Here is a 12,965-nt window from a genome sequence, read left to right as displayed (position 1 = left end):
GTCTAGAGGCTGATCTGGCCTCCGGAGAGAAGGATCTTCATCATATTCATGACCAACTTCTTTACTATCATTATCATGATTTCTTCGCTCATGTGAGAGTAATTTCTCTGTAGGCACACATGAATGAAAGTTGGATGAGATCCCTTACGTAATAGTTACTACAATAGTTAGGGTTTCATGTCTACTATCATTTATGTTCTGAGATTGGTGGCTCCATGATTTCACATCTGAACCTTTTTTTGCGGGAAACTGTCGATTTATTCATCTTCAATCATGACAGTACAACGAACACCAGAAATGATAAAAAATACATCCAAATTCATAGCCACCTATCGACGACTACAAGCACTGAAGCGAGCCGAAGGCGCGCCGCTGTCATCGCCCCTTCCTTGCCGGAGCCGGGCACAACTTGTTGTAGTAGACAGTCGGGAAGTCGTCGTGCTAAGGTCCCATAGGACCAACGCCCCAGAATAACAACCGCCGCCGATGAAGATAATTTTAGATTGGAAGGATCCAACCCGAAGACACAGAACAAAGACGAATAAAGACCGGATCCGAGCGGATCCACCAAAGACAACCACCGACCAAATCTGGCGAGATCCTCCGAAGACACACCTCCACACGCGCTCCGACGATGCTAGACAGACCATTGGGACGGGGCTAGACGAGGAGAACCTTATTCTATCTTTAAGAAGCCGCTGCCGTCTCGTCTTCTTGATCAGGACACAAACCCTAACAAAACTTGAAGAAGCACCTGAAAACGGAGCCCTCCCGCCGGCAAGGGCCGGGATCCACCGCGCACCCATGGCCCTAAGGCCACAAGAGACATGGGAGATCGGCGGCGCCGTCGATGGAAGGCAAAAACCCTAGCCACCTTTTCTCGGAGGAGGGATAAAAAACCATTTTTGTTTACATAAATATTATGAAGCTCTGACAATGTGAACAAAGTAGCTATGTGTTCCATCCATTGGCCCATCCCGCCTTCCCTTTCCCGTCGCCGTTCGAGAACATGGGTGGGACAAACTAACATTTAAGCCAAGAAAAATATAACTTCCAGTAACTATCAGCTTCACCTTTTCTCTAATTTTTTATTTAGTTGAAAAGGTGACATGTTGTTCCACTATAGTACATCCAAAACAGAGTCCACACCGTTGAAATGTCCACTACAAAAACGTGAACTATGGTATAGAGTACCCCCTCCTCTGTTTCACATGGTGCTTGTTTGAGTTTTGCATCAAGGGCACAAAGCAAGGCGTCTAGAGGCTGATCTGGCGGTCTAGAGGCTAATCTAGCCTCCGGAGAGAAGGATCTTCATCATATTCATGACCAACTTCTTTACTATCATTATCATGATTTCTTCGCTCATGTGAGAGTAATTTCTCTGTAGGCACACACCTGCATGAAAATTGGATGAGACCCCTTACATAATAGTTACTAGAATTGTTAGGGTTTCATGTCTGCTGTCATTTATGTTCTGAGATTGCTGGCTCCATGATTTTGCTAAGCTTTGCTTGTCACCAGGGCCCAAGTGTCATGATTTCACATCTGAACCATTTTTTGCAAAACTGTCGACCTATTCATCTTCAATCATGGCAGTACAATGAACACCAGAAATAATAAAAATTACATCCAGATTCATAGACCACCTATCGACGACTACAAGTACTAAAGTGAGCCGAAGGCGCGCCGCCGTCATCACCCCTCCCTCGCCGGAGCCGGGCACAACTTGTTATAGTAGACAGTCGGGAAGTCGTCGTGCTAAGGTCCCATAGGACCAACGCCCCAGAACAGCAACCGCCGCCGATGAAGAGAATTTTAGATTGGAAGGATCCAACCTGAAGACACATGAACAAAGACGAATAAAGACCAGATCCGAGCGGATCCACCAAAGACAACGACCGACGAAATCTCATGAGATCCTCCGAAGACACACCTCCACACGCCCTCTGACGATGTTAGACAGACCATTGGGACGTGGGGTAGGCGAGGAGAACCTTATTCCATCTTCAAGAAGTCGTCGTCGTCTCATCTTATTGAACAGGACACAAACCCTAACAAAACTTGAAGAAGCACCTGAAAACAGAGCCCTCCCACAGGCAAGGACCGGGATCCACCGCGTACCCATGGCGCTAAGGTCATAGGAGACATGGGAGATCGGCGGCGCCGCCGATGGAAGGCAGAAACCCTAGCCACCTTTTCTTGGAGGAGGGACAAAAAACCATTTTTGTTTACATAAATATTATGAAGCTCCGACAATGTGAACGGAGTAGCTATGTGTTCCATCCATTGGCCCATCCTGCCTTCCTTTCCTGTCGCTGTTTGAGAACATGGGTGGGACAAACAAACATTTAAGCCAAGAAAAAATAACTTTCAATAACTATCAGCTTCACCTTTTCTTTTTCTATTTTTTTATTTAGTTGAAAAGGTGACATGTTGTTCCACAATAGTATCATCCAAAACAGAGTCCACACCGTTGAAATGTCCACTACAAAAACGTGAACTCTGGTATAAAGCACTCCCTCCTCTGTTTCAATGGTGCTTGTTTGAGTTTTGCATCAAGGGCACAAAGCAAGGCGTCTAGAGGCTGATCTGGTGGTCTAGAGGCTGATCTGAAGGAAATATGCCCTAGAGGCAATAATAAAGTTGTTATTTATATTTGCTTATATCATGATAAATGTTTATTATTCATGCTAGAATTGTATTAACCGGAAACTTAGTACATGTGTGAATACATAGACAAATAGAGTGTCACTACTTTACCTCTACTTGACTAACTCGTTGAATAAATGATGGTTATGTTTCCTAACCATAGACATGAGTTGTCATTTGATTAACGGGATCACATTATTAGAGAATGATGTGATTGACTTGACCCATCCGTTAGCTTAGCACGATGATCATTTAGTTTGTTGCTATTGCTTTCTCCATAACTTATACATGTTCCTATGACTATGAGATCATGCAACTCCCGAATACCAGAGGAACACTTTGTGTGCTACCAAACGTCACAACGTAACTGGGTGATTATAAAGGTGATCTACAGGTGTCTCCGATGGTGTTTGTTGAGTTGGCATAGATCGAGATTAGGATTTGTCACTCCGATTGTCGGAGAGGTATCCTTGGGCCCTCTCGGTAAGCCTTGCAAGCAATGTAGCTAATGAGTTAGTTACGGGATGTAGCATTATAGAATGAGTAAAGAGACTTGCCGGTAACGAGATTGAACTAGGTATTAAGATATCGACGATCAAATCTCGGGCAAGTAACATACCGATGAAAAAGGGAACAACGTATATTGTTATGCGGTTTGACCGATAAAGATCTTCATAGAATATGTAGGAACCAATATGAGCATCTAGGTTCCGCTATTGGTTATTTACCAAAGACGTGTATCGGTCATGTCTACATAGTTCTCGAACCCGTAGGGTCCGCACGCTTAACGTTCGGTGACGATCGTATTATGAGTTTATGTGTTTTAATGTACCGAAGGTAGTCTGGAGTCCCGGATATGATCACGAACATGACGAGGAGTCTCGAAATGGTCGAGACATAAAGATTGATATATTGGACGACTATATTTGGACATCGGAATGGTTTCGGGTGAGATCGGGCATCTACTGATGTACCGAGAGGTTACCGGAACCCCCCGGGAGGTATATGGGCCTTATTGGGCCATAGTGGGAGAGAGGAGAAGGGAGCAAAGGAGGGGGCGCGCCCCCCACGCCCAATCCGAATTGGGAGGGGGGCCAGCCCCCTTTCCTTCCTCCTTCCCCCCTTCCTTCTCTCCTAATCCAACTAGGGAAGGGGGGGGGGAATCCTACTCTCGGTGGGAGTCGGACTCCCCTTGGGGCGCGCCTAGGAGGCCGGGCCCCTCCCCCTCCTCCACTCCTTTATATACGGGGGAGGGGGCACCCCATAGACACACAAGTTGATCATTGATCTCTTAGCTGTGTGTGGTGCCCCCCTCCACCATAATCCACCTCGTTCATATCATAGCGGTGCTTAGGCGAAGCCCTGTTCCGGTAGCATCATCATCACCGTCATCACGCTGTCGTGCTGACGAAGCTCTCCCTCGACACTCTACTGGATCGTGAGTTCATGGGACGTCACCGAGCCGAACGTGTACAGATCACGGAGGTGCCGTATATTCGGTGCTAGGATCGGTCGATCGTGAAGACGTATGACTACATGGAACATTGTCATAACGCTTCCGCTTATGGTCTAAGAGGGTACGTGGATAACACGCTTCCCTCTCGTTGCTATGCATCACCATGATCTTGCGTGTGTGTACGATTTTTTTTGAAATTACTGCGTTCCCAAACAGTGGCATCCGAGCCAGGTTTATGCATAGATGTTATATGCACGAGTAGAACACAAAGTAGTTGTGGGCGTGGGTATATACATATTGCTTGCCGTCACTAGTTGATTCTTGATTTGGCGGCATAGTTGGATGAAGCGGCCCAGACCGACATTACGCGTACGCTTACGCGAGACTGGTTCTACCGACGTGCTTCGCACATAGGTGGCTAGTGGGTGTCTGTTTCTCCAGCTTTAGTTGAATCGGATTCAATGAACATGGTTCTTTCTGAAGATCAAAAAGCAATCACTATACCGTGTTGTGGTTTTGATGCGTAGGTAAGAACGATTCTTGCTCAGCCCGTAGCAGCCACATAAAACTTGCAACAACAAAGTAGAGGACGTCTAACTTGTTTTTGCAGGGCATGTTGTGATGTGATATGGTCAAGACATGATGCTAAATTTTATTATATGAGATGATCATGTTTTGTAACACAGTTATCGGCAACCGGAAGGAGCCATATGGTTGTCACTTTATTGTATGAAATGCAATCGCCATGTAATTGCTTTACTTTATCACTAAGCGGTAGCGATAGTCGTAGAAGCAATAGTTGGCGAGACGACAACGATGCTTCTATGGAGATCAAGGTGTCAAGCCGGTGATGATGGTGATCATGACGGTGCTTTGGAGATGGAGATCAAAGGCATAGGATGATGGTGGCCATATCATATCACTTATATTGATTGCATGTGATATTTATCCTTTATGCATCTTATTTTGCTTAGTTCGACGGTAGCATTATAAGATGATCTCTCACTAAATTTCAAGGTATACGTGTTCTCCCTGAGTATGCACCGTTGCTACAGTTCATCGTGCTGAGACACCACGTGATGATCGAGCGTGATAAGCTCTACATTCACATACAACGGGTGCAAGCCAGTTTTGCACACACGTAATACTCGGGTTAAACTTGACGAGCCTAGCATATGCAGATATGGCCTCGGAACACTAAGACCGAAAGGTCGAGCGTGAATCATATAGTAGATATGATCAACATAGTGATGTTCACCATTGAAAACTACTCCATCTCACGTGATGATCGGACATGGTTTAGTTGATGTGGATCACGTGATCACTTAGATGATTAGAGAGATGTCTATCTAAGTGGGAGTTCTTAAGTAATTTGATTAATTGAACTTTAATTTATCATGAACTTAGTACCTGATAGTATTTTACATGTCTATGTTGTTGTAGATAGATGGCCCGTGCTGTTGTTCCGTTGAATTTTAATGCGTTCCTAGAGAAAGCTAAGTTGAAAGATGATGGTAGCAACTACACGGACTGGGTCCGTAACTTGAGGATTATCCTCATTGCTGCACAGAAGAATTACGTCCTGGAAGCACCGCTAGGTGACAAACCCGCTGCAGGAGCAACGCCAGATGTTGTGAACACCTGGCAGAGCAAAGATGATGACTACTCGATAGTTCAGTGTGCCATGCTTTACGGCTTAGAACCGTGACTTCAACGACGTTTTGAACGTCATGGAGCATATGAGACGTTCCAGGAGTTGAAGTTAATATTTCAAGCAAATGCCCAGATTGAGAGATATGAAGTCTCCAATAAGTTCTACAGCTGCAAGATGGAGGAGAATAGTTCTGTCAGTGAACATATACTCAGAATGTCTGGATACCACAACCACTTGACTCAACTGGGAGTTAATCTTCCTAATGATAGTGTCATTGACAGAGTTCTTCAATCACTGCCACCAAGCTACAAGAGCTTCGTGATGAACTATAATATGCAAGGGATGGATAAGATGATTCATGAGCTCTTCGCAATGCTAAAGGCTGCTGAGGTAGAAATCAAGAAGGAGCATCAAGTGTTGATGGTCAACAAGACCACCAGTTTCAAGAAAAAGGGTAAAGGGAAGAAGGGGAACTTCAAGAAGAACAGCAAGCCAGTTGCTGCTCAAGTGAAGAAACCCAAGTCTGGACCTAAGCCTGAGACTGAGTGCTTCTACTGCAAAGGAACTAGTCACTGGAAGCGGAATTGCCCCAAGTATTTGGCGGAGAAGAAGGATGGCAAAGTGAAAGGTATATTTGATATACATGTTATTGATGTGTACCTTACTAATGCTCGCAGTAGTGCCTGGGTATTTGATACTGGTTCAGTTGCTAACATTTGCAACTCGAAACAGGGGCTACGGATTAAGCGAAGATTGGCTAAGGACGAAGTGACGATGCACATGGGAAATGGTTCCAAAGTCGATGTGATCGCCGTCGGCACGCTACCTCTACATCTACCTTCGGGATTAGTTTTAGACCTAAATAATTGTTATTTGGTACCGGCGTTGAGCATGAACATTATATCTGGATCTTGTTTGATGCGAGACGGTTATTCATTTAAATCAGAGAATAATGGTTGTTCTATTTATATGAGTAATATCTTTTATGGTCATGCACCCTTGATGAGTGGTCTATTTTTACTAAATCTTGATAGTAGTGATACACATGTTCATAGTATTGAAGCCAAAAGATATAAGTTTAATAATGATAGTGCAACTTATTTGTGGCACTGCCATTTAGGTCATATTGCTGTAAAGCGCATGAAGAAACTCCATGCGGATGGGATTTTGGAATCACTTGATTATGAATCACTTGATGCTTGCGAACCATGCCTCATGGGCAAGATGACTAAGACTCCGTTCTCCGGAACAATGGAACGAGCAACAGACTTACTAGAAATAATACATACTGATGTATGCGGTCCGATGAGTGTTGATGCAAGCAACATAACAATGGAACGAGCAACAGACTTATTAGAACAATGGAGCAAGCAACGGAGTTACTGGAAATCATACATACTGATGTATGTGGTCCAATGAACATTGAAGCTCGCGCTGGATATCATTATTTTCTCACCTTCACAGATGATTTGAGCAGATATGGGTATATCTACTTAATGAAACATAAGTCTGAAACATTTGAAAATTTCAAAGAATTTCAGAGTGAAGTGGAAAATCATCTTAACAAGAAAATCAAGTTTCTACGATCCGGTCGTGGATGTGAATATTTGAGTTATGAGTTTGGACTTCATTTGAAACAATGCGGAATAGTTTCGCAACTCACGCCACTTGGAACACCACAACGTAATGGTGTGTCCGAACGTCATAACCGCACTTTATTAGATCTGGTGCGACCTATGATGTCTCTCACTGATTTACCGCTATCGTTTTGGGGCTATGCTTTAGAGACGGCTGCATTCACGTTAAATAGGGCACCATCTAAATCCGTTGAGACGACACCTTATGAATTGTGGTTTCGCAAGAAACCCAAGTTGTCATTTCTTAAAGTTTGGGTCTGTGATGCTTATGCAAAAAAGCTTCAACTTGATAAGCTCGAACCCAAATCGGAGAAATGTGTCTTCATAGGATACCCAAAGGAGACTGTTGGGTACACCTTCTATCACAGATCCGAAGGCAAGATATCCGTTGCTAAGAACGGATCCTTTCTAGAGAAGGAGTTTCTCTCGAAAGAAGTGAGTGGGAGGAAAGTAGAACTTGACGAGGTAATTGTACCTTCTCCCTTATTGGAAAGTAGTTCATCATTGAAATCAGTTCCAGTGATTCTTACACCAATAAGTGAGGAAGCTAATGATGATGATCATGAAACTTCTGATCAAGTTACTATTAAACCTTGTAGGTCAACCATAGTAAGATCCGCACCAGAGTGGTATGGTAATCCTGTTCTGGAAGTCATGTTACTTGACAATGACGAACCTACGAACTATGAGGAAGCGATGATGAGCCCAAATTCTGCAAAATGGCTTGAGGCCATGAAATTTGAGATGGGATCCATGTATGAGAACAAAGTATGGACTTTGGTTGACTTGCCCGATGATCGGCAGGCCATAAACAATAAATGGATCTTCAAGAAGAAGACTAACACTGACGGTAATATTACTGTCTACAAACCTCGACTTGTTGCAAAAGGTTTTCGACAAGTTCAAGGAGTTGACTACGATGAGACCTTCTCACCCGTAGCGATGCTTAAGTCCATCCGAATCATGTTAGCAATTGCCGCATTTTATGATTATGAAATTTGGCAAATGGATGTCAAAGCTGCATTCCTTAATGGGTACCTTAAAGAAGAGTTGTATATGATGCAACCAGAAGGTTTTGTCAATCCAAAAGGTGCTAAAAAGTGTGCAAGCTCAAGCGATCCATTTATGGACTGGTGCAAGCCTCTCAGAGTTGGATTATACGCTTTGATAGTGTGATCAAAGCATATAGTTTTATACAGACTTTTGGAGAAGCCTGTATTTACAAGAAAGTGAGTGGGAGCTCCGTAGCATTTCTAGTATTATATGTAGATGCCATATTGTTGATCGGAAATGATACTGAATTTCTGAATAGCATAAAAGGATAATTGAATAAGAATTTTTCAATGAAAGACCTCGGTGAAGCTGCTTATATATTGGGCATCAAGATCTATAGAGATAGATCAAGATGCTTAATTGGACTTTCACAAAGCACATACCTTGATAAAGTTTTGAAGAAGTTCAAAATGGATGAGGCAAAGAAAGGGTTCTTGCCTGTATTACAAGGTGTGAAGTTGAGTCAGACTCAATGCCCGACCACTGCAGAAGATAGAGAGAAAATGAAAGGTGTTTCCTATGCTTCAGCCATAGGCTCTATCATGTATGCAATGCTGTGTACCAGACCTGATGTGTGCCTTGATGACCCACATGTATAGGGGATCTATCGTAGTCCTTTCGATAAGTAAGAGTCTCGAACCCAACGAGGAGCAGAAGGAAATGATAAGAGGTTTCCAGCAAGGTATTCTCTGCAAGTACTGAAATAAGTGGTAACAGATAGTTTTGTGATAGGATAATTTGTAACGAGCAACAAGTAACAAAAGTAAATAAAGTGCAGCAAGGTGGCTCAATCCTTTTTGTAGCAAAGGACAAGACTGGACAAACTCTTATATAGATAAAAGCGCTCCCGAGGACACATGGGAATATCGTCAAGCTAGTTTTCATCACGTTCATATGATTCGCGTTCGGTAATTTGATAATTTGGTATGTGGGTGGACCGGTGCTTGGGTAATGTCCTTACTTGTACAAGCATCCCACTTATAATTAACCTCTATTGCAAGCATCCGCAACTACAACAAAAGTATTAAGGTAAACCTAACCATAGCATGAAACATATGGATCCAAATCAGCCCCTTACGAAGCAACGCATAAACTAGGGTTTAAGCTTCTATCACTCTAGCAACCCATCATCTACTTATTACTTCCCAATGCCTTCCTCTAGGCCCAAATAATGGTGAAGTGTTATGTAGTCGACGTTCACATAACACCACTAGAGGAGAGACAAGATACATCTCATCAAAATATCAAACGAATACGAAATTCACATGACTACTAATAGCAAGACTTCTCCCATGTCCTCAGGAACAAACGTAACTACTCACAAAGCATAATCATGTTCATAATCAGAGGGGTATTAATATACATATAGGATATGAACATATGATCTTCCACCAAATAAACCAACTAGCATCAACTGCAAGGAGTAATTAACACTACTAGCAACCTACTAGTACCAATCATGGACTTGGAGACAAGAATTGGATACAAGAGATGAACTAGGGTTTTGAGAGGAGATGGTGCTGGTGAAGATGTTGATGGAGATTGCCCTCTCCCGATGAGAGGAGCGTTGGTGATGACGATGGCGATGATTTCCCCCTCCTGGAGGGAAGCTTCCCCGACAAAACAGCTCTGCCGGAGCCCTAGATTGGATCCACCAAGGTTCCGCCTCGTGGCGGCGGAGTTTCGTCCGAGATGGCTTATGATTTTTTCCTCATCGAAAGACTCCATATAGCAGAAGATAGCCATCGGAGGGCCACCGGGGGGGCCCACGAGGTAGGGGGGCGCGCCCAGGGGGGTAGGGCACGCCCCCACCCTCGTGGGCAGGGTGTGGCCCCCTGGTGAACTTCTTGGGCTCAGTATTTTTTATATATTCTGAAAACGTCTTCCGTGAAGTTTCAGGACTTTTGGAGCTGTGCAGAATAAGTCTCTAATATTTGCTCCTTTTCTAGCCCAGAATCCCAGCTGCCGGCATTCTCCCTCTTTATGTAAACCTTGTAAAATAAGAGAGAATAGGCATAAGTATTGTGACATAATGTGTAATAACATCCCATAATGCAATAAATATCGATATAAAAGCATGATGCAAAATGGACATATCAACTCCCCCAAGCTTAGACCTCGCTTGTCCTCAAGCGAAAGCCGAAATCGAAAAGTATGTCCACATGTTTAGAGATAGAGGTGTCGATAAAAGTAAAATACCGACATGAGGGCATCATGATCATTCTTAGAACAACAACTTACATAATTCTTGTCATATGATTTCTTATGCTAGAGTAATAATTCAATCACAATTTCAAGTATGAATAGTAAACTTCATTGAAAACTAACAAACTATAATCTTAGTCATTGGAGCAATTGCAATTTATCATAACATAGGAAAGAGTTAATATATAAGAGCTTTTCAACAAGTCCACATACTCAACTATCATATAGTCTTTCACAATTGCTGACACTCACGCAATACTTATGGGTATGGAGTTTTAATCGGGCACAGAGAAAGATAGGGGCTTATAGTTTTGCCTCCCAATGTTTTACCTCAAGGGTAATGTCAACAATAATAGTTCATGAAAACTCACATCCAATTAGCCATATATACCAGGATCTTTCCAACATACTGTGCTTGCCAAAGGATAAAACGTAAAAAGGAAGGGTGAAGATCACCATGACTCTTATGCAAGGTAGGAGATAAAAGTAAAAGATAAGCCCTTCGCAGAAGGAAGCAGAGGTCGTCATGCGCTTTTATGGTTGGATGCACAAAATCTTAATGCGAAAGAACATCACTTTATATTGCCACTTGTGATATGGACCTTTATTATGCAGTCTATCGCTTTTATTTCTTCCATATCACACGATCGTATAAAGCTTATTTTCTCCCACACTAACAAGTCATACATATTTAGAGAGCAATTTTTATTGCTTGCACCGATGACAACTTACTTGGAGGATCTTACTCAATCCATAGGTAGGTATGGTGGACTCTCATGGCAAAACTGGTTTAAGGGTATTTGGAAGCACAAGTAGTATCTCTACTTGGTGCGATGAATTTGGCTAGCATGAGGGGAAAGGCAAGGTCAACCATGTTGGACGATCCATGACAATATACTTTATCTCAGATGTAAGAAAACATAACCCATTATGTTGTCTTCCTTGTCCAACGTCAACTCTTTAGCATGTCATATTCTAATGAGTGCTCACAATCATAAAAGATGTCCAAGATAGTATATTTATATGTGAAGACCTCTCTTTCTTTATTACTTCCTATTAATTGCAACGATGACCAAAACTATGTTAGTCAACTCTCAACAAATTTTATTCATCATACTTTTTCTATGTGAGCTCATTACTCTCCATAAGATCCATATGATCTCTTTGTTTCCTTTTTTTTATTTATTTCTCTTTTCTTTTATTCACTTAGGATCATGGCAAAATAATCAAGCCCTTGACTCAACACTAATCTTTGTTATATATAGCTCACAGACTCGATTACATAGAGGGATCATAAAGCAAAACTCAAAACTAGATCATGCCATAAACTTTATTCTACTAGATCAAGATATTACCAAAAGGATCAAACTAAGAAAAGCGATAAAGATAAAAGTGATGGTGATACGATATCGGGGCACTCCCCCAAGCTTGGCAGTTGCCAAGGGGAGTGCCCATACCAGATACTCAATTCTTCTTTGTTGGTGGAGAAGGTGATGGTTTTGTTGATGGTGTAGGTTTCTTCCTTAATTTACGCTCGAGGACAGAGTTTTGGTCCCTTAGGTCATCGATCTCCTGCTCCAAGCTCAGTATCTTTTTGCATAGTTCCTGCTTGTTTTCCTGCAAGAGGCGAAAAGGGATAAACTCGATCTTAGGTTTCTTTACTCTATCCGGGAGGCTTGACTTTTTGAACTCCACATGCATGTCCTCGGGTTGAGGTAATGGGACTTTGTCTTCCTCTGAGCTCGTTCCCTCCCTTCCCTTGGGTTGATAGTCCTCTTCTTCTTCCGTAGTCCAACCACAATGCTCCACATCCCCATAGACCTTAGGATCTGCAAGGTAATCAGCCACATAGCTTTCTCCTTCCGAATCCTGGGACGACATGTTGCTCTAATCTGCAGTAGGACAGCTCGAAACAAAACAGAGAATATTTGTGTGATATAGGAGTCAAAACCTTCGGGAGATTATAAAATGAATTTTTACCAACCAAAATACGTGTCGTGTAAGAAAACGGAGTCCGGAGAGCGCACGAGGTGCCCACGAGGTAGGGGGGCGCGCCCAGGAGGATAGGGCGCGCCCTCCACCCTCGTGGAGCCCTCGTGTCCTTCTCGGACTGCTTCTTATTTTTCTATTTTTCTAAATATTCCAAAACGGAGAAATATTGCCTTAAAAACTGTTTTGGAGTCAGTTTACTTACCGTACCACATACCTATTCCTTTTCGGAGTTTGAAACGTTTCGGAAAGTGTCCCTTATGTATTCCTCTGGGGTTACGGTTTCAATAACATTGGTTTCAACATTTATGGGATTACCTGA

Source organism: Triticum dicoccoides, chromosome 2A, assembly GCF_002162155.2.
Source record: "Triticum dicoccoides isolate Atlit2015 ecotype Zavitan chromosome 2A, WEW_v2.0, whole genome shotgun sequence".
In the NCBI taxonomy this organism is placed as follows: domain Eukaryota; kingdom Viridiplantae; phylum Streptophyta; class Magnoliopsida; order Poales; family Poaceae; genus Triticum; species Triticum dicoccoides.
This window is presented reverse-complemented; position numbering follows the sequence as displayed.